Raw genomic sequence first — 20,707 nt, 5'->3', positions numbered from 1 at the left:
GTAATGTCTATAACAACTGATTTTTTTGTGTTCTCTGCCTTTTGGGGATTTTGAGTCTTACATATTTATTGGAATAATTAAAATGAAAATATTAATACTATCTATTTGCTTCTCTCAAAATTCACACAATTACTAAGGTCAGTTTTATTAAAAATCTAATGGAAAATGTTCATAGCACAGGTCCAATATGTAAATAAGTGTGCATTCATTACTTCCTTGTCTTAGAATTTAGAGGAAAAGGGGAGCCCGGGTGGCTCAGTTGGTTAAGCGACTGCCTTCGGCTCAGGTCATGATCCTGGAGTCCCGGGATCGAGTCCCACATCGGGCTCCCTGCTCAGCAGGGAGTCTGCTTCTCCCTCTGACCCTCCCCCCCTCTCATGTGCTCTCTCTCTCTCTCTCTCTCTCATTCTCTCTCTCAAATAAATAAATAAAACCAAAAAAAAAATATGCCTAAAAATAAATATTTCCAACATATCTTTGAGTACTCAAATAGTTTTCTAAGAATCAATATCAACTGAAATATTAAAGATTAAAACCATGAACTGCTTAGTGTAGCTTGCTCTATCAGATCGCATGGACACTCAATGCTTTTTCAACTGAATTTCATCATTCATGAAACATTAAAAAAATATTACTGAATGGAGCATTGGGTGTTATACGCAAACAATGAATCATGGAACACTACATCAAAAACTAATGATGTAATGTATGGTGATTAACATAACATAATAAAAAAAAGAAAAAATATTACTAGGTACCAATCATTTCTAAATCAATACAGATAACATGGTTATAGATACAGACCTGGTCCCTGTTCCAGAGAGAGTAACTAAGGGGAGAGATCTATGTTAGGCGTGGTGGTCTAGAAGACCATGTTAAGGGGAGACATTTATATGAACACATTAAGAAAGCTCTAGAATTAGACATTTAAGCAGGGAAAAGAGCATTCCAGGCAAAAGGCCAGTGTACCTAGACATTGTTAAGTGAGAAAGATTTTGTATAAGTATTAAAGAGAGACCTTGGTGAAGGAGATTGATGAATAAAAGGGAGAAGATCTATGCTGAGATTTTACAGAAAGGAAAAGACCAGAGTTTTCAGGCTAGTGGATTCCTCTTTATTATCAATATAAAGCTATTAATGTGTTTTGATAAAGGTAAAGATGGGATCCCATATATATTACGGTTTGATATATCTCTGTCCTTTTAAGTAGAGAATATAATGTAGCAAAAGTAAAAGCAGAGGGAATAGTTAGTGGACTACTTCAGATAGTAAGCCTGAGTTTATTAAATAATACAATAATATTACATAAAATAATATTTAAATATTAAATAAATAATAATACATGCGTTTGTGGAAACTGTAAAGACTTCCCAAGGCAAATAGAAAACCTAAAATTATTCGAACATCTTGGGGACCATCTCTTTTGATATCTTTTTAAAATTTTTTAAATGTCTCAGTTTTAAAAACATTTTAATATTTTTTGGGTTTTTTATTATGAAACTTTTTATTTGAGCATAGTTGAAATACATATTACATTAGTTTCAGGTGTACAACATTGTGATTTGACAAATTTATACATTATGCTATGCTCACCAGAAGTGTAGCTCCATCTGTCACCATACAAAAGTATTATAATACTACTGACTATATTCCTGATGCTGTGCCTCTTATTCCTGTGACTTGTTCTTTCCCTAACTATATGCCTGTATCTCCCATTCACCTTCACCTATTTTGCCCATCTCCTCACCTGCCTCACCTCTGGCAACCATCAGTTTTTTCTCTGTATTTATATGTCTAATTCTGCTTTTTATTTTTTAAATTCATTTGTTTTGTTTTTTAGATTCCACGTATGAGTGAAATTATATGGTATTTGTCTCTCTCTGGCTCATTTCACTTAACATAATACCCTCTAAGTCAATCCATGCTGTCGCAAATGGCAAGACTTCATTCTCTTTTACGGCTGAGTAATATTCCATTGTGTATATATACCATATCCTCCTTATCCATTCATCTAGTGATGGACACTTTGGTTGCTTCCATATCTTGACTGTTGTAAATAATGTTGCAATAAATGTAGTGGTGCATATATCTTCTCAAATTAGTGTTTTTGTTTTCTTTGGTTAAATACCCAGCAGGGGAATTACTGGATCATATTGTAATTTTTTTAAATTTTTTGAGGAATCTCCATACTGTTTTCCTCAGTGGCTGTACCAATTGCATTCTCACCAACAGAGCACAACTTTAAGTCCTCACCAACACTTGCTATGTCTTGTCTTTTTGATTCTAGCCATTCTGACATGTGTAAGGTTAAGATATGTCATTTTGGTTTTGATTTGCATTTCCCTGGTGATTAGTCATTTCAGGCATCTTTGCATGAGTCTGTTGACCATCTGTATGGCTTCTTTGGAAAAATGTCTATTCAGGTCGTCTGCCTATTTTTAATTCGATTGTTTTTTTGGTGTTGAGCTGTATAAATTTTTTACATATGTTGGATATTAACCCCTTCTTGGATATATCACTCCCAAATATTCAGTAGGTTACCTTTTTGTATTGCTGATGGTGTCCTTTGCTGTGCAAAAGCTTTACAATGTACCTTGAATATCAAACTTACATATTTTCCCTTTTTATCCCCTTCTTTATCCTTTTTAAGTATATTTGTCCTACTTTGATTTGGCCTTAGACCATGTGTTCCTAACAGTTCAACTTTCTAGGGCGCTTGGGTGGCTTAGTCGTTTCGCATCTGCCTTCGGCTCAGGTCATGATCCCAGGGTCCTGGGATTGAGCCCTGCATCAGGCTCCTGCTCCACAGGGAGCCTGCTTCTCCCTCTCCCACTCCCCCTGCTTGTGTTCCTGCTCTCGCTATCTCTCTCTCTGTCCAATAAGTAAATAAAATCTTTAAAAAAAAAAAAAAACAGTTCAACTTTCTTCTGAAAAATTCTATGTGTACATTCCTTACCAACTGGTTTGGGTAATCGAGTCAGAGCACCCAATATTGTTCTAATATTATCCTTCTGATTTCTATATTTAAGAATCTTCTTGCAAACATCTCCTTAAATGCCACATTAAACCATGGCATATATTTCCTCACCATAAATATTTTTTTAAAGATTTTATTTTTTTTTATTTGATGGAGAGAGTGTGCAGGAGAGAGGCCGCAGGAGAGGAAAAAGCAGACTCCCCACTGAGTGGGGAGCCCAACGTGGGGCTGGGTCCTAGGACCCTGGGATCATGACCTGAGTTGAAGACAGACACTTAACTGCCTGAGCCACCCAAGCACCTCATCCATAAATATTTTTAAAAGGTTTATTTTTCATGGCAATTCTAATTGCTAGTGGCTATATAAGGAACTAAATTTTTAAAAAATTCTGGGGTTCAATTAAAACGTATGAGAACTCTATTAACAATGTTTGCTATGGGCTTTGGAAATGAATGTGGCACCACATTTATCATATATCTACTACCCTCACTTTCTTGTAACCTTTTCATGAGGATTTTAATCAGAGCAACATGGAATATTTATATATAAGAATAAATACAAAAAAATTTCTGTAGCATATGAACTCATCTGCAATCACATATTGTTACGGCTGTTAGCCTTTAGAATCTTACTTGCTTAATTGCATTGTTTTATAAAGGTTTTGCTACAGATCTTTCTTAATACTTTTGAGTCATCATGAAGTTCTATATAATTATAAAGGGCTAGCAAAATTCTGTATCTTTAGAATGATTGATTGCAAAAATCCACTAAGTAATCATTTATTGATTACCCTTACTCATTTATTGATTACCATGGTGAAAGAATCCTCTGCTTGCTCAAGCTCTCTCCTCTCTCTCCCTTTACATGGTAAAAGGAGATTTGTCTCTGTTAAGAACCGTTCTATGCCATGAATTTCCTTATATGCCTTGTTCAATGTGGGCACTATTCTAATTTTACTTGAATAAATGCATTCAATTACCAAATTAATCATAAATATTCAGACTGATGTAATCAAATTGATAGAATTATAATTTCCTTAAGTCTATCATCTGTAATAGATCCATTTTCTATAAATGTGCTCATCCTGGCCCAACCAAAACACTTGAGTTAGTGCAAAGCACTTACTAGAGAAAGTTCACATGGCTGATAGACTTGGGTGAATTCATAATCCACTTAAATAATAAGAGAGTAAGTCCTTGTTCTGAACTCTAGGGAACACTAGCATGTTTATTTTAATAATTCCCTTTGGGGGTGGATCACCAGTCAGCACCTTATGTATATGATTTTGTCTTTCTTTTTTACCTGCAAATAACTGTCATATATATTCATGGGGTAAAAAGATAAACAATATATATACAGGATCTCACAGTGTCTGCATGTCTTTGAAGAGACCACTCCTCAGCTAGAACTGGTAGGTTTAAATATCAGTATTAATAACAAACTGCAACTGTACACTTTAATAAAAGAAATGTGAAGTTATCATAATACATGATTTCACCTATCATAACAGAACTGAATCCATCTATATGCTGGATATATTTTATGAAAGGGCTTATAAATCTTCAAAAAAAGGCTAAATTAATAAATATAAATGTTTGCTTTTAATTTTCCAATTTTCCAAATTAAATAAAAAATTACTTTTATAATTCTCAAGATTTTCTTCTGTTAGTTTTTTGAGACTGAGGACTACATAGTTTCAAAGCTATGTATAACTAGTATGTAGGCTCAATTACTGCATGAAATATATACCAATGATGATATTAAATCTTTATAATGAAGACAACTAGGTAATTATATCATTTATATTTCATAGAGAAAAATGCTTTCATTAACACTGTCTTGTTTACCAAGTCTTCCATAGTAAAATTCTTCTGTGGTTCTTACTGATTTGAGTATCCTTACATCATCAGAAAATGAGATAATGCTAAAGATAGAATTATGTGAATGCATATACATAGGACCTATATGTATTCAATGAAATATACAAATATATTCCATATATGTTACCCTGGGTCTCATAACAATCTGTGAGGTAGTAGTGTAGGTATCATTTCATTTTTATGGAAAAAAAATCAATGTTCAAAAGTTAAGAGTATATTCCTCTAGTAAATGCTGAGGCCAGGACTAGAATTTAAATCTTCATTCTTGATTCAGTTTTTTTTTAAACTCTGATAGTTAAGCTAAATATTTCATGAACTATTAAACCAAAAAAATGGAAATTCAGAGTAGATTTTCCACATTCTGTTTTGGTGCTCCAGGACTAGAACGTGGTGTAAGTATGTGCTTTTATGACTGTATGTATGAGTCTAGTTCTGTGTGTTTGGTGTACATAACTAATAGTTTTGTGTTTTTTTTTTTTAAGGAAGAAAAGAAAGGGGGGAAAAAGCTGGGAGCAAAAGATCTAAATCATAATGAAAAGTAGATAAAAGTGAGCCAACAGTATCAGGTCAATCTGGAAATATATACAGAGTTCAAGTGTATGAGCCAAGGTAAGAGTCAAGTCAGTCTGCACACAAGTGTGATACTGTGTCAGAGGAAAGCACTAGATAAAAAGATGATAAGCATTTAGGAGCCAAGGAAATATAAAAACTATTTGTCAAACGTTTGTTGGTTGTTCAGAGACCATCTATACACACAGTGTAAAGGGACAAGAAAGAAAACTCCAGTCAAGAACCCAGCAACAATAGATTCAGGAGAACAGGCAAAAAGGCTCAGCAGTGGAGGTCATGAGTTTTGTTCAGAAATCAAAGTATTAGATACACAGCACTATTCAGAAGAAGGAGGAAGAGGAGGAGGGCAACAATGACGAGGACAGAGGAGGGTGAGGGGAGGAAGGAAGAAAGAAGAATAAAAGAAATAAGGAAGGAAGAAAGAATAAAAGAAAGAAGGGAAGGAGTGAGGAAGGAAAGAAGGGAGGGGGAGAGAAAAAGAGAGAAAGAAGTAAAGAAAGAAACTTGGACACTGAGAAACATTTATGGTCTTGTCCGAAAACTTCCTAGGAAGGTTGCTTTATTATAACTTTGGGGACAATAAGGAATAAGTGAAATCATTGGTACTACTCTTTGGGATAAAAGAGAGGGGAGGGACACCTGGGTGGCTCATTTGGTTAAGCGTCTGCCTTCAGCTCAGGGTCCTGGGATCGAGTCCTGCATCAGGCTCCTTGCTGAGCAGGGAGCCCACTTCTCCCTCTACCTGCCACTCCCCTTGCTTGTACTCACTCTTTCTCTCTCTCTCCCCCTCTGACTAATAAAAAGTAAAATCTTAAAAAGAGAGAGAGAGAGAGGGGTGATAATACAGTATAGCTGATAGAGAAATTACCCTAAAGCAATTTGCTGAAAAGTATATCAACTTCCATGCACCTGAGTATTTTAAATTAGGGAGGGGGAAAGAGGCAAAAGATCAAATCATTTGACTAATGGTCATTTGGCTTTTTTACTCATTGGCCTATTGAACTCATGGTTCATAAACTCATAAACTCATCATAGAAACAACAAATCACTGTGGAGATGCACTCTATGCCTGCAAACTCTGTTTACAAATTTTTACAATGAATTTCTTATCTTTTGTGCCTTTCTGGCTGAAAATAAATTTGTTAATGTGAATGAATGTTGCTTTAATTAATAAATTAAATGTATTTTTCAGAAATGTTCATCTTTTCTCTTTCTATAGGAATCAAATACTTTCTCTATGTCTATATCTTCAAAACTCTCAGTTTAAATTATCACTTTTTCCAGATTTTCTACATTTTAATGACTTTCTGAAAACCCCTACATAGACTAGATGGATATGATGAATAGCTCAATATCTGAGTTTGTATTGTTAGGACTCACCAACACTTGGCAACTTGAGATTTTCTTTTTTTCGTATTTTCGTTGGCCTATGCAGCAATTGTGGCAGGAAACCTTCTCATCGTGGTCACTGTAACCTTTGACTCACTTCTGTACTCCACACCAATGTACTTCCTCCTTGGAAATCTCTCCTTCCTGGATATGTCTATTTCCACAATCACAACCCCTAAGATGGTCACAGATTTCCTCAGGGAGAATAAAACTATTTCTTTGTGGGGCTGTATGGCTCAGATGTTCTTCCTCCACTTTTTAGGTGGCAGTGAGATGACTCTTCTCATAGTTATGGCTGTTGATCGGTATATTGCAATATGCAAACCTCTTCACTACACATCCATCATGAATCGCCGGGTCCTCGTGGGCTCTGTGCTGCTATCATGGGCATTTTGTGCATACGATGAGCCAGATGATTTTTACTATCACCTTGTCCTTCTGTGGCCACAATATAGGGGACAATATTTTTTGTGACCTTCCTCTAGTTCTAAAACTTGCCTGCACTGAGACCTATGTTCTGGAGTTACTGGTAATTGCTGACAGTGGTCTGTTGTCTTTCATCTGCTTCATACTCCTGCTCATTTCCTGTACTGTCATTCTGGTAACTGTCCAACGTCAATCCTCTGGTGGACTCTCCAAGGCTCTGTCCACATTGTCTGCTAACATTACGGTGGTCACTCTGTTTTTTGGGCCATGTATCTTCATTTATGCTTGGCCATTCAGTAGTTTTTCAGGGGATAAATTTCTTTCTGTGTTTTATTCGGTTATCACACCCTTACTGAACCCCATTATCTACACTCTGAGGAACCAGGAAATGAAAGCAGCCATGAATAGACTGAGGACCCAACACATCAGATCCAGACAGGCCTTCTAGGTAACAATCATGATGATGAAGCTTTTTAGTGCAAAACCCATGTACAATACATCTCAGAATAAGTTGATATTAATTTATTTTGTAGATTTTTTAAAATATTCATAATATATATTGAAATTATCAAACGTTCCATCATTACATTTCTATAACATGTTTGGTGTTATTGGAAGAATGATTATTTTAATTAGCATTCAATTCACTTAGGGTTAATACTTTTTAATGTAATAAAGAATTAAATAGAAAAAAACTGACTCACAAACTATAGCTGGAAACCGAGAAATGTCCAAGACTAAATTTCATTAAATAAAGAGGGATCAAAAAGGAATTTATTTATCTATTTTTAATTCGGGTTTAGGGAACTTTCAACTAAATTATCTAGCTGACTAAGTGTGCATATAATTATATGAACTCTTGTAAATTCCTAAACACACACACATAAACTCACAGTTTAGTGGATCCTAATATGTGTAAGGATTATTTTTTAACAAGGCAAACAGACTAGTTTCTATGAGTAGATAGATCTAAGTGTCATTTACTCAAAAGAAACACATATTTCTTTCTTAAAAAAATAAAAATTCCACCTGACATGTATATTACACACAGCTCATTTTACCTTATTCCTTCCTTCATGTTTGTATACATATTTGTTCTCATGTATCTCTCAAGAATCAAGTAAGAGCATTACTATTATGTTAATCCCCATGGAAAAGGGAAAATGAAGAAGCCCCTATATATTCCAGGCAATCACATCACAACAAAACAGGAAGTATTCAAGCTGCCTACCTTGTATAAAGTGTATTAAATTAAAATGTTTCATCTATGGTTCATAGGTATTAGAATAAAAAGACATTGTATGGCCTCTTTGATATCAAATTCAAATGCCCTGTTCTCTCCCAAACACTCAGGAACCTTTTTAAAGGCTTTTATTCAATACTTTTTCATCATTGCCTCTTAAGCGATATGTGTAATATAGTAATTATAGACTAAAGGGTACTTTAAAGATGTATTCTTAGCCATATGTGCATGATATATTTTAGACTAAAATTTTATTTTAAAAAACACATTGAAGAGGATAGGAACTGGGTCCCTAAGGATCACTGGGCATATATATATTTGTATCTATTTCTTATGAATTAATTCAATCATAGAATTAAGGGTAGACATTGATATAACATGTAGCTTTATCAAATTTCTAACATTTTGCCACATTTATTTCATTCTTTTACTAGAAAATGGATTATTAGCGATAATAAAGACTCCTAAGCAACCATCTACACCTAGTTATTTTATTGTAGCAAAGATCATCAACTCCAGTATCATTCCTTTGTATGTTTTTAAAAATTATTTCCCTCGTTTTTCATATATTGTATATAAAAACATCTTGTGTGTTTTTAACTTGATATAAATGGAATCCATATAAATGTTATTATTCTAAAATTTATTTTTTTACTCAGTTTAATGTTTTAATGACTTATCTGTTTAAATATGTGCTTCTCTGGTTCATTTTTTATTGTGGTTAAAACCATATAACATTTTAAATATTTTTAAGTGTACAGTATTGTTAAGTGTACACCTTATTGTGCAACAGATTTCTAGAATTTTTCATCTTGCAAAACTAAAACTCTACTCTCGTTTACAAAAAACTCCCCCTTCCACCTCTTGTTAGTTCCTGCCAATCACCATTCCACCTTCTGTTTCTAAGAGTTTGACTACTTTAGATTTATATAACTGAATCATGCAGTATTTGTCATTTTGTGACTGGTTTATTTCACTTAGCATAATGTCTTCAAATTTTAACCATATGGTAGCATGTAACAGGATTTTTTTCTCTTTCAAGGCTGAATACTAGTCCATTGTAGGTCTATGCCACATTTTCTTTATCCATTCATCCACTGATGGACATTTAGGTTGCTTCCTCCTCTTAGCTATTGTGAATAATGCTGCAACGAACATGAGTGTGTAAATATGTCTTCAAGATCCTGTTTTCAATTCTTTTAGATATATACCCAGAAGCCAGATTGCTATATCATATGGCAATTCTGTTTTTAATTTTTTGAGAAACCTCCATAGTTTTCCAGAGCAGCTCCACCATTTACATTCCTACTAACAGTGCAAAAGTTTCCAATTCTTCCACATCTCCACATCCCTGCCAGCACTTGTTAGTTTCTGGATTCTTTTTGGTTTTGTTTTGATAGTGGCCACCCTAACAGGTGTGGTTTTGATTTGCATTTCCCTGATAATGAGTGATGTTGGGCATTTTTTCATACGCTTGTGGGCTATTTGTATATTTTTCTTCGATAAATGTCTATTCAAGTCCTTTGCCCATTAAACTGTTTGGTTTTTGTTGTTAAATTGTAGAAGTTCTTTACAGATTCTGGATATTAACTCTTCTTATTATAATTTATTTGAATACAGTTGACACTCAGTGTTAAATTAATTTCAGGTGTATAATATAGTAATTCAACAAGTCTGTACATTATGCTATGCTCACCACAAGTGTAGCTGCTGTCACCACACAGCACTATCACAATACCACTGACTATATTCCCTATGCTGTACCTTTCATTCTTGTGACTTACTCATTCCATAACTGAAGGCCTGTATCTCCCACTCCCCTTCATCCATTTTGCCCAACCCTCCAATACCCTTCCCTCTGGCAAATATTGGTTTGTTCTCTGGATTTATAGGTCTAATTCTGCTTTTTGTTTGTTTATTCATTTATTTTTCAATATTAACTGTTCATCAGATGATTTGCAAATACTTTCTTCCATTCTATAGCTTGCCTTTATACTATATTTATTATATGAATTGAAAATACCTTCACTCTTACAGATTATATTAATCTTTGTGCAGTTTATAAATACACAAAATTGAAAATAGTTACATTTAATTACCTTTTCCTTTAGGTTTGTGATTTTATCTCTTATGTAATACATCTTTACAACTGATTGCCCAAAATATTGTCTTCTCTTTTTTATAATTTTAAACCTTTTCTTTTATCGCATTTAGTTATTTAATCCAACTGGAAGTTAAATTTTGTATTGGTATCTGATAGGAATCTAATTCATTTTTATACGGCTATAAACAGACATCCAAATACCATCTACTGAAAAGTTTTTCCCTACTGATTGAAATGTCACCTTTGCCATATATCCAGAATCCATTGTATGCTTGGGTCTGTTTCTGGCCTCTGTCTATACTTTCATTGGTCATTTTGTTTGTCAGTGACAACACTACACTATCTTAAACATAGCTGTTATTTGTCATAGTGAATCTGCACTCTCAAATGCTGTACTTTAAATATATCCCGGTTCCTGCCAACCAACTCTTCCAGATGATTTTAGGATAATTTGTCAAATTCTACAAAAATGATTTTAGAACAGCAATTTAAATCAGAATTTATAGATTAATTTATAAATGAAAAACTTTATGATTTGATTATTCTAATTCATCAATGTAGCACATCTTTTTATTTTGTTACATTTTATTTTATAATATTTAGTGATTTTTAGTAGGTTGTATTGCTTTTGGCTGAAGCCAAATGCTGAAGGGAAGGCATTTTTCCCCTGAATTTATAGTGTTTGTTTCTAAAATAATATCATTTAAAATTAAGATATGTTTATTAATTTCTAATCTTTTTTTAGTTTTATTTTATTTTATTATGTTATGTTAATCACCATTCATCATTAGTTTTTGATGTAGTGTTCCATGATTCATTGTTTGCGTGTAACACCCAGTGCTCCATTCAATACGTGCCCTCTTTAATACTCATCATCTAATCTTTTTTATGCACACTTTGAGATAATTTTATCTTTTTCATTTAATCTGTTATACTAGCGGATTGACTTAATATTGTCAACATTTCCTTGAATTTGTGGTTTAAACTCCAGTTTATAATAATATGGCTTTTCTTTTGCCTTTCATCTTTCTGATTTACTAGTTGTTTTCGTTTTGGTTTGTTTTAGAGTTGTTCACTGTATAACTTTCTCTCTTTTTCTATTGTCTAAAGCAGTTTAAAATGCAGTCATGATAGCTTATTTTTAAAAATTGAGTATCCACCTATCACCATCTTTTCTACACTGAAGCCTGCTCACTTTTCAGGGAAAGCTTCAACATCATCTTCTGAGAGAAGACTTCCCTAACCCTCCAAACTTGACTAGGACTCTCGGTTGTATGATTCCAAAGCAGCCTAGCTTGCTGTTTCGTAGTGGTTGTCAGACCATAAATTATTTAATCAAATGCTTGCATCTATCTATATGTCCCATTAAGACATAAAGAAATCATGAAGTCAAGGACCATGTCTATCTTATTCACTGGAATATCCCTAGTGGGTGTCTGCCATAAAGTAGTTACTTAATAAACACTGCTTGACTGAGTGATTAGATTCAGGCATCGCTGACATACCCTGTCAGATACATAAGCTCATTCTTCTCTGTAATTTTTAAGAGAAATTATTAGCCGAAAATTTGAGAGACACTCTTCTTCATGACAGGACTTAATTAATTAATCGTTTCTTTATATCATGCAGGCAAGAAAAGATTTAGAACACCACACAACATATACCATTTCCCCCTATCTTTTCTATTGTAACTGTTTTTAGCATAGAGATAAAAACAATGCCTCAGTTTATTGAACATTAGAGTCTATTTATTTTCATCTCTTCTTCCTAAATTAATTCTTGACTGCAGTTCTCTCATTCTAAATGTATTTATCTCCCTTTAAATATGCCAATTTCTTTATAAAATAGGAACTGTTATTTTATGAATCTATGCGCCTTAATTTACAAAAATGCCATTCTAATTTCTTTCCCTCTGAATACAATTCATATTATTTTATACAAAGAGAGCTCATTACTTCAAAGCATTGCTATTATTCAATAGTATGAATAAACTCACTTCACTACCTATTCACCAAGTGATGGACAGCTAAACTGCTTATGATTTCTTATTACCATAAATGATTTCATGATTACTATTTGTCCAACAGCTCTATGTAGGTATAAGAATTTCTCTAAGATAAACACCCAGAAGAAAAAAAACTGGATAATAAAGCATTTACCCACATAATTTCACTAAATATTACAGACTGCTTTCCAGAATGACTCTAACTCCAACTACACAGCAAGAGTTCCTATTGCTCATGTCTCCACTACAAAATTTAACATAATTTGCCTTTCCAAATTTTTGTTTCCACATAAAATATCTTGTTGCTTTAATTTGCCATTTTTTCTGATTATCAGTGAATTTGGTGCCCCTCTCATACCTATTAGCTATTCAAGCTTTTCTATGAACTACTCTTTTAAGACTTGGCCCACTTAAAATAAGTTTTCTGTGCTTTTCTTGGTGATTTTCATGCTGTACTTCTGTTCTGTTCAATACAGTAGCTAGTAACATATATGTCTGTTTAAATGCTAGTTTGAATAAACTAAAATAAATAAAATTAAAATAAAATTGAAGACTCACTCAGATTCAGGTTTTTAATAGCTCTCTCTATATATAGTGCCTACCATATGGGACCAGATATAAACCATTTTCATCATCATAGAAAGTTCTATTGGGCAGCAGTGATCTAGATATTAATCCTTGTCAATTTAATATTACAAATATTTCTTTTGAATTTGTTATTTATTACTTTTGTCTTAGTTTCCATGACTGAACAAAAATTTGTGTTCTGAAATTTATTAAAGGTTTGCCTTTTTATTCATTTTAAAAGATCAGATTATAAAATATTCTTCTTCAACCATATGCTATACAGATGTCCCTCAATATTTTCTTCTATTATTATCATACCATATTTTTCACATTTTGTGGTTAAATATTCCTGGAGTCCACCTTTGTATATTTGAAAGGTAGGGACCCAACTTTATTCTTCTTCTCTTAGTTAATCACTAGTCTCAGCAGCAACTACAAATTAATCTGTCCTTTCTCCACTGTTCCACTTGGTTATCACATAAGTGTGTTCGTATATATGTATAAAAATTTACATATGTATATCATATATATATAATCACATATAAATACCTTATATAAGCATATACTTACATGTGTGCATGTATTTCAGAACATACATGTATGCATATACACATACATGATCGGAGTTTTCTACTCAGTTCCATTTATTTCTTTTTTATTTTACCATTACCTTATTATTTTTCATGCTACCACTTTATATATGGTTTAATACCTAGTTGATGTGTTCACCTGTTTTGTTATTCTATTGAAAGTTCACTTAGCAAAACATGCACCTTTACTCATGTATGTTTCACTGTCAGTTTTTTTTAAAAACCAGCCAAATTTTTAGTAGAATATATATATTTAGGACAACATTGATGTCTTTGCTATGTTATGTCATTTCATTCATAAGCATGATATGTACTTCCATTTAATCAAATTGTAACTCGTATCTTCTAACACAGGTTTTAAATTTTCTCCATAATATCATTATTTTCAACTTGCAAATATCACTTTGTTTCATTTACTTGTTGTAGGTAAACTTGTTTGTGCTATAATATTAATAATATTTAGTACTGGTTTTATATGTACATATAAAGATAATAATACAGGTATGCAAAATAATAAATATATTTGTGTAAATACATGTATACATAAGGTATATAGATACATACATATATTAAATTATATGTGTTATAGATATAATTATATATGCATACATATTCATATGTATATAATATATAGGTAATATATGTATTATATATATATACACATAAAATTTTATTTCTGAACTTTGAATAAGTTATAGACATAATGCTCTTCTACCTCAGTGTGTATTTTCTAAAACAATGTAATTTTTAAATTTGGAAATCAACATTAATATGATATGGATATCTAATCTATCAACCTTATCAATTGTTTGCCAATTATGTGAATAATATCCTTTTAGAAAAGAAAGTCTCTGGTCCAGGACCAATCCAGGATCACAAGTTGTATTTCATTACCATGACTCTTTTTATTTTTTATTTAATCTTCAACAATTCTTCAATCTTTCTTTAATTTTCATGCTACTCACTTCTTATAGGTAACCAATCTCATTGTTTAGTGATTTGTTTCCTATGTTTCATTTTGCACAAATGTGCAGATATGTGCTTCCCACCTCTCTTATGTTCCTTTTTGCTTGCTTCCTGTAGACATTATTTTGGTTTTTTCATTTAATAATGTATCCTGGAAATATCAGATCATATGACTGCCATATACGGTCATAAAGATCTTTCCCATTCTTCATCAAAGCTGTGTGTCTCAAACGTTCTAATAAGTATATGAAAAAAATAGAAAAGGAACACAATTCAAATGCTCTCTGGCAGCTTATCATACACCCTAACAAGCCCTTATCTGCCTGGGACTAAAGTATTCATTTCAGATCAGTGCAACCATATGCTTGACCAGAATTGTCTCATAAATTTTATTCTAGTTTCTCTGAGGGTTGCTGGAGTGGGGGGTGGGGTGGGAGGGATGGGGTGACTGGGTGATGGACACTGGGGAGGGTATGTGCTCTGGTAAGCTCTGTGAATTGTGCAAGACTGTTGAATCTCAGATCTGTACCTCTGAAACAAATAATGCAATATATGTTAAGAAAAAAAAAGAAGAAGAAGAATGTAGCAGGAGGGGAAGAACGAAGGGGGGAATCGGAGGGGGAGAAGAACCATGAGAGACGATGGACTATGAAAAACAAACTGAGGGTTCTAGAGGGGAGGGGGTTGGGAGGATGGGTTAGCCTGGTGATGAGTATTGAGGAGGGCACGTTCTGCATGGAGCACTGGGTGTTATGCACAAACAATGAATCATGGAACACTATATCTAAAACTAATGATGTAATGTATGGGGATTAACATAACAATAAAAAAAATTTAAAAGAAAATTTTATTCTAGTTTCTCATTCACTTTTTTCCCATATCTGTGTCACCACTGAGTTGGACCTCAATTAAAGAGTCTATATTGCCTAACAGCTGGCTGCCAACATGACAAGAATGTCATTTTGTTTTCATAGCTATGTTATAACAATATTTTATATGAATTAATTCCTCATTCTCTGCTGGTGAGGTTTGATTCTATAATTGATTCAAAGTTCAAACACTGAAAAACTACTTTACACTTCTCCCATCCCTTTGTAGGATGCTTAGACAAAGAAGGATTTAACCACATTTAAATTATATGGAATTAATATGATCATAGCTTCCCTGGGGTAAGGAGGTGACATATTTTTGCTTTTATATCTGAGGTCATTGCAAATGATTTATATGTAGAGACTTCTATGTTTTGTGGCTTCTTAAAAAGCTTTGAACACCTTCACATTTTGGTAATCTCATTAGAGCAACAGTGCCTTGCTAATAAAGGATTTTCTAAAAAAAAGATAAGAAAACTATAGAAGAATATTTCTCATTGATGCAGACTCAACTATATACTACAGCACGGAAATACACTCCAAATATAAGGATAAAGATAGGTTAAACATGTAATGATGAAGGAGAAGAACAAAGTCAGAGGACTGACACTACTCAACTTCAGGACTTTTTATAAAGCTACAGTAACCAAGGTAATGTGGTACTAACAAATATTAATGGAATGAAATAGAAGATCCAGAAATAGACCCACATAAATTAAGGCAACTGATCTTTGAAAGGAGCAGAGGCAATGCAATGGAGCAAAGACAAATCTTTTCAACAAATGGTACTTGAACAACTGGACATCTACAGACAAAAAAAAAAAAGGAATCTACACAGACCTTACACTTTTCACAAAATTTAACTCAAAAGGATCACAGACCTATTGTGAAGTGCAAAAATAATAATCCCTTAGAAGATAACATAGGAAAAAATCTAGATGACCCTTAGTGTGGCAATGACCTTTTAGATACAACACCAAAAGCACGATCCATGAAAGAAATAACTGACAAGCTGGACAGCATAGAAATTTAGAATGTTTTCTCTGCAAAAGACAATGCCAAAAGAATGAGAAGACAAGTTGTGCTGGGAAAAATATTTGCAAAAGACATATCTGATAAAGGACTGTTATCCAGTATGCTCAAAGATGTCTTTGAACTTAATAAGAAAACAACCTGATAAAAAAATCAGAAAGACAAATGATCAAAAACTTCACTAAAGAATTTATACAAATGGCAAATAAACATTTGAAAAGATGTTCAACATCATGTATCATCAAGGAACTAACAATTAAAACAACAAGACCCACTATAAACGTATTGGGATTACCAAATCTAAAACATTGACAACATCAAATGCTGGCAAGGATATGGAGCAACAGGAACTCTAATCCTAATGGGAATGCAAAATGGTAAATCCACTTTAGAAGACAATTTGGCAGTTGCTTCCAAAACTAAATAAACACTTACCATTCAATCCAGCAACTGTGCTGCTTAGTATTTACCCAAATGCATTGGAACAAAAATCTCCATACTGAGGTTCACAGCACTGTTTTTCATAATTGCCCAAATTTGGAATCAATCAAGATCTCCTTCAGAAGGTGAATGAATAAATAGACCGTGGTACATCCAGACAATGAAATATTATTGTGTTAAAAGGAAATAAGCTATCCAGCTACAAAAAGACATGGAAAAAACTGAAATGCATAAAAGCCAGTGTGAAAGGGTACATTTTGTATGATTCCAACTATATGCCATTCTGGAAAAGGCAAAACTATGCAATCCATAAAATCAGTAGTTTCCAAGGGTTAAGAAAAGCGAAAAGTAAATAGGCAGAGCACAGGTGATGTCAGGGCAGTGGAACTATTCTGTATGATACTACAATGGTGAATGCATGTTATTATACATTTGTGATAACCTATAGTATGTACAACATCAAAAGTGAACCCTAATGTAAACTTTGGATTTTGAGTGATAGTGATATGTCAGTGCGGGTTCACTGATTGGAAGGATGTATCACTGTGGAATCGAATATTGACCGTGAGGGAGGTTGTGCATGTGGGGGACTCAGGAGATATATGGGAACTCTTCCTACATTCCACTCAATTTTGCCTTAAATCTAAAACTACTCTAAAGAAAAAGGCTATTTTTTAAAAAATTCAAAAAAAAAAATAAAAGGATAGAAAAATATATACCAGATGAACACAAATCAAAAGAAATCACCAGAAACCATTTTAATATTAAAGTATATTTCAGAGCAAAGAATATTACCAGGGATAAGAATGCCATTTCATAGGGAGCCTGGGTGGCTCAGTCAGTTAAGTGTCTGCCTTAGGCTCAGGTCGAGATCCCAGGATCCTGGGATCGAGGCCTCCCCCCCCCACCCCCAGGCTCCCTGCTCAGCGGGGAGTCTGCTTCTCCCTCTCCCCCTCTGCCCCTCCCCCCACTCATGCTCTCGCATGTGCTCTTTCTCTCTCTCTCAATTCTCAAATAAATAAATAAAATCTTTTTTAAAATGTCATTTCATATTGAGAAAGAAATCAATTAATCAGGATGTAATAACAATTTAATTATTTATGTCCCTGATAACAGAATTTGAATACATATGAAGCAAAAACTGAGAGAGTTGCAAGGAGAAATAATTTTTTAAAATATAATCAGCAAATTGGAGGAGGAGGTCATAAAGAGGACATGACCACCAGTTGACCCATGAACTGGACCTGGGCAATGGGAGTTTCCTCACCCCCTCCCCTGTCCTTGGAAAGTGCATTCTACTTGCCTTCCCTGCTCCCAGAAGCTGCTCTGGGATGATGATGGTTTCACTGGTAAATTCTGCCAAATTTTTAAAGAATAAATAAGACCAATTCTTCAAAAACTCTTCTAGCATGAATACTGTCCTTGAGAGAGTGATGTGGTGTTGAGACCATCTGGACAGTACGTGGCTGAACCCACTTAAGGCCTCTATATTAACTTGAAGATTTGGCAGGCACATACAGAGATCTACTCATCTTGCAGCCACCCATGATGGTGATTATATATCATATTCGTCAAGATATGACTTCTCTAGCAACTGGAACTAAAACCTTAACTGAATTTATGACATAATCTAGTTAGAGACTAAGATTGCAGAAGATATCTTCTTCGTACTTATATGTTAAATAAAAAATAATTTAAAACTTCACTAATGTTTAATGCATAGCTGCTTTATGTGTGATTTTTATCTCCTTGTTCTGATTTCTAGAATATGCAAAAGTTATTCTTGACAAGGACATCCCCGAGAGATGTCCAATGGAAATTATTTTCATGATTCTTGTTCTGCCCAGAATACAGAACAGGAGACTTTCGCCCAAGGGATTCCTTCTAGTGGTGACTATATGTTAGGCTTCCAGAAGATACTGTCTTCACCCAACTGTGGATGTCATCTCAAGCATACATCAGAGGAGGATAAGAGAAGAGGAAAAAGCAATCTGGTCTTAGAGAAAATTTGTGTTTGGTAAGTTATCTCGTGTTCTCTGTGACTCTCTTCTTAAATTTTTTAAAAATATCTGTATGTATCTGTATCGCCCATGCCCACCCGTGCCAACTTGAGTGTGGCTTGTTTAACTTCTGACCTTTCAAGATGGTAATATAGTTTTTCTCCTCCCATCCTATTCCTACGGCGCTTCTATGGTCTCTTTAACAAAGGTGTACATACCACCAGCATGCAGCGCCACAGAGATGTTCTCAGGTCTGCTTTAGAAGATCTCTGTTCTTTGATGGCTGCTGGATATTAGCAACCTCCAGCTATCTTGGCTCAAGTGGATCTTGCCATTTAAGAGGATAAAGTTTTTCAAATCGGATACAGTGTTATGCGGTAAGATAACTTTTAACATAGTGATAGAAGTAAAAATGGTTATATATCCAGTGAGAAATGATATAAAACTCAATAACTACAGAAGTAAGATAAAACTACAACCTGAGAGAAAAGGAAGGCATCTTAAGCTAGGAGAAGGAACTTGGACTTTCTCCCTATGCACCTTACCTAGTGTATATCTCAGGCAATTCATTAAATTCTGAGTCCAAGTTTCTCCTGTAAAAACATAAATGTTGAGAATCTCACAGTTTTAGGAAAATTGCTATTTAAAAAATCATAGTGGATGAACATTGAATTTAGAAGAGCATGAAAAATGTATTGCTGTATTTTTAACTCCCAAAAAAGTAACTCATTTGTCTCCTTTCCCTAATTTTTCAATTTTACTAATCCCAAGGTTATCATTACTCCCTTTGTGAAAAATCTCTGAGTTACAGTTAAGAATTTCAAAGGTGCTTTTTAAAAAAATTTTTTATTGTTATGTTAATCACCATACATTACATCATTAGTTTTTGATGTAGTGTTCCATGATTCATTGTTTGTGCATAGCATAACACCCAGTGCTCCATGCAGAATGTGCCCTCTTTAATACCCATCACCAGGCTAACCCATCCTCCCCCATCCCCTCAAAGGTGCTTTAATAGAATGTGCTACTGCCTCCTGTAGAGCTTCTTAAAATATGAATAATCCCTCTTGGACAAAAGCAAAAGTGAAAAGTGAAAAAGTTGCTAAGCTACTAGAAGGCAAGCAAACTTCTTTCGCATCTGTATATCCTATAGGGTTGCTAAGAATGTGCTTGTTAATTTAGAGAGAATGTAAGAGATAAGCAATTTTTTTTTTAAAAAAAAGGTGGTACCAACCATGTATTTTACTTACATTAGGTGACTGGCTGGTCACTAAGATGGCCTCCAGTAAGTTTTGAACACTTTACTGCTTTAAGTTGCATTTTAATGAACAAAGAAGGGAAATAACTGGAAGTTTGGAAGGCTCTACGCATGTTAATTCCAAATATGTTTCCAATTCTTACAAAGCAATGCCCTTAATTTCACAAATTAGATTGTAATTCTGCAAACAACAAAATTAAATTTTGTGGTGGATTTGGGCAAGATTACATCTGTAACTACAAAAGCAAGATATTTAAGAGCTGCCATAATGTTTTTCTGGTTCTCAGACTATAACTTGAAATGAACTTTTAAAAATCTGAGCTTGTCATTTCCTTCTGTAAGTATTCAGAAGAATCCATCACACACCACATTCCTTATAATCACCATTAA

At 33.9% G+C, this 20,707-nt stretch overlaps 1 pseudogene; it reads left to right on the top strand.

Moving 5' to 3' along the window:
• Nucleotides 1-6,757: 6,757 nt before the first annotated feature.
• LOC118529672 (olfactory receptor 4L1-like) lies at nt 6,758-7,690 on the top strand (annotated as a pseudogene).
• The last annotated feature ends 13,017 nt before the right edge of the window (nt 7,691-20,707 follow it).

This window comes from Halichoerus grypus, chromosome 8, assembly GCF_964656455.1.
Source record: "Halichoerus grypus chromosome 8, mHalGry1.hap1.1, whole genome shotgun sequence".
Taxonomy (NCBI): Eukaryota; Metazoa; Chordata; class Mammalia; order Carnivora; family Phocidae; genus Halichoerus; species Halichoerus grypus.
Note: the sequence above shows the minus strand (reverse complement) of the source record. Positions and strands in the feature narration are given on the sequence as shown.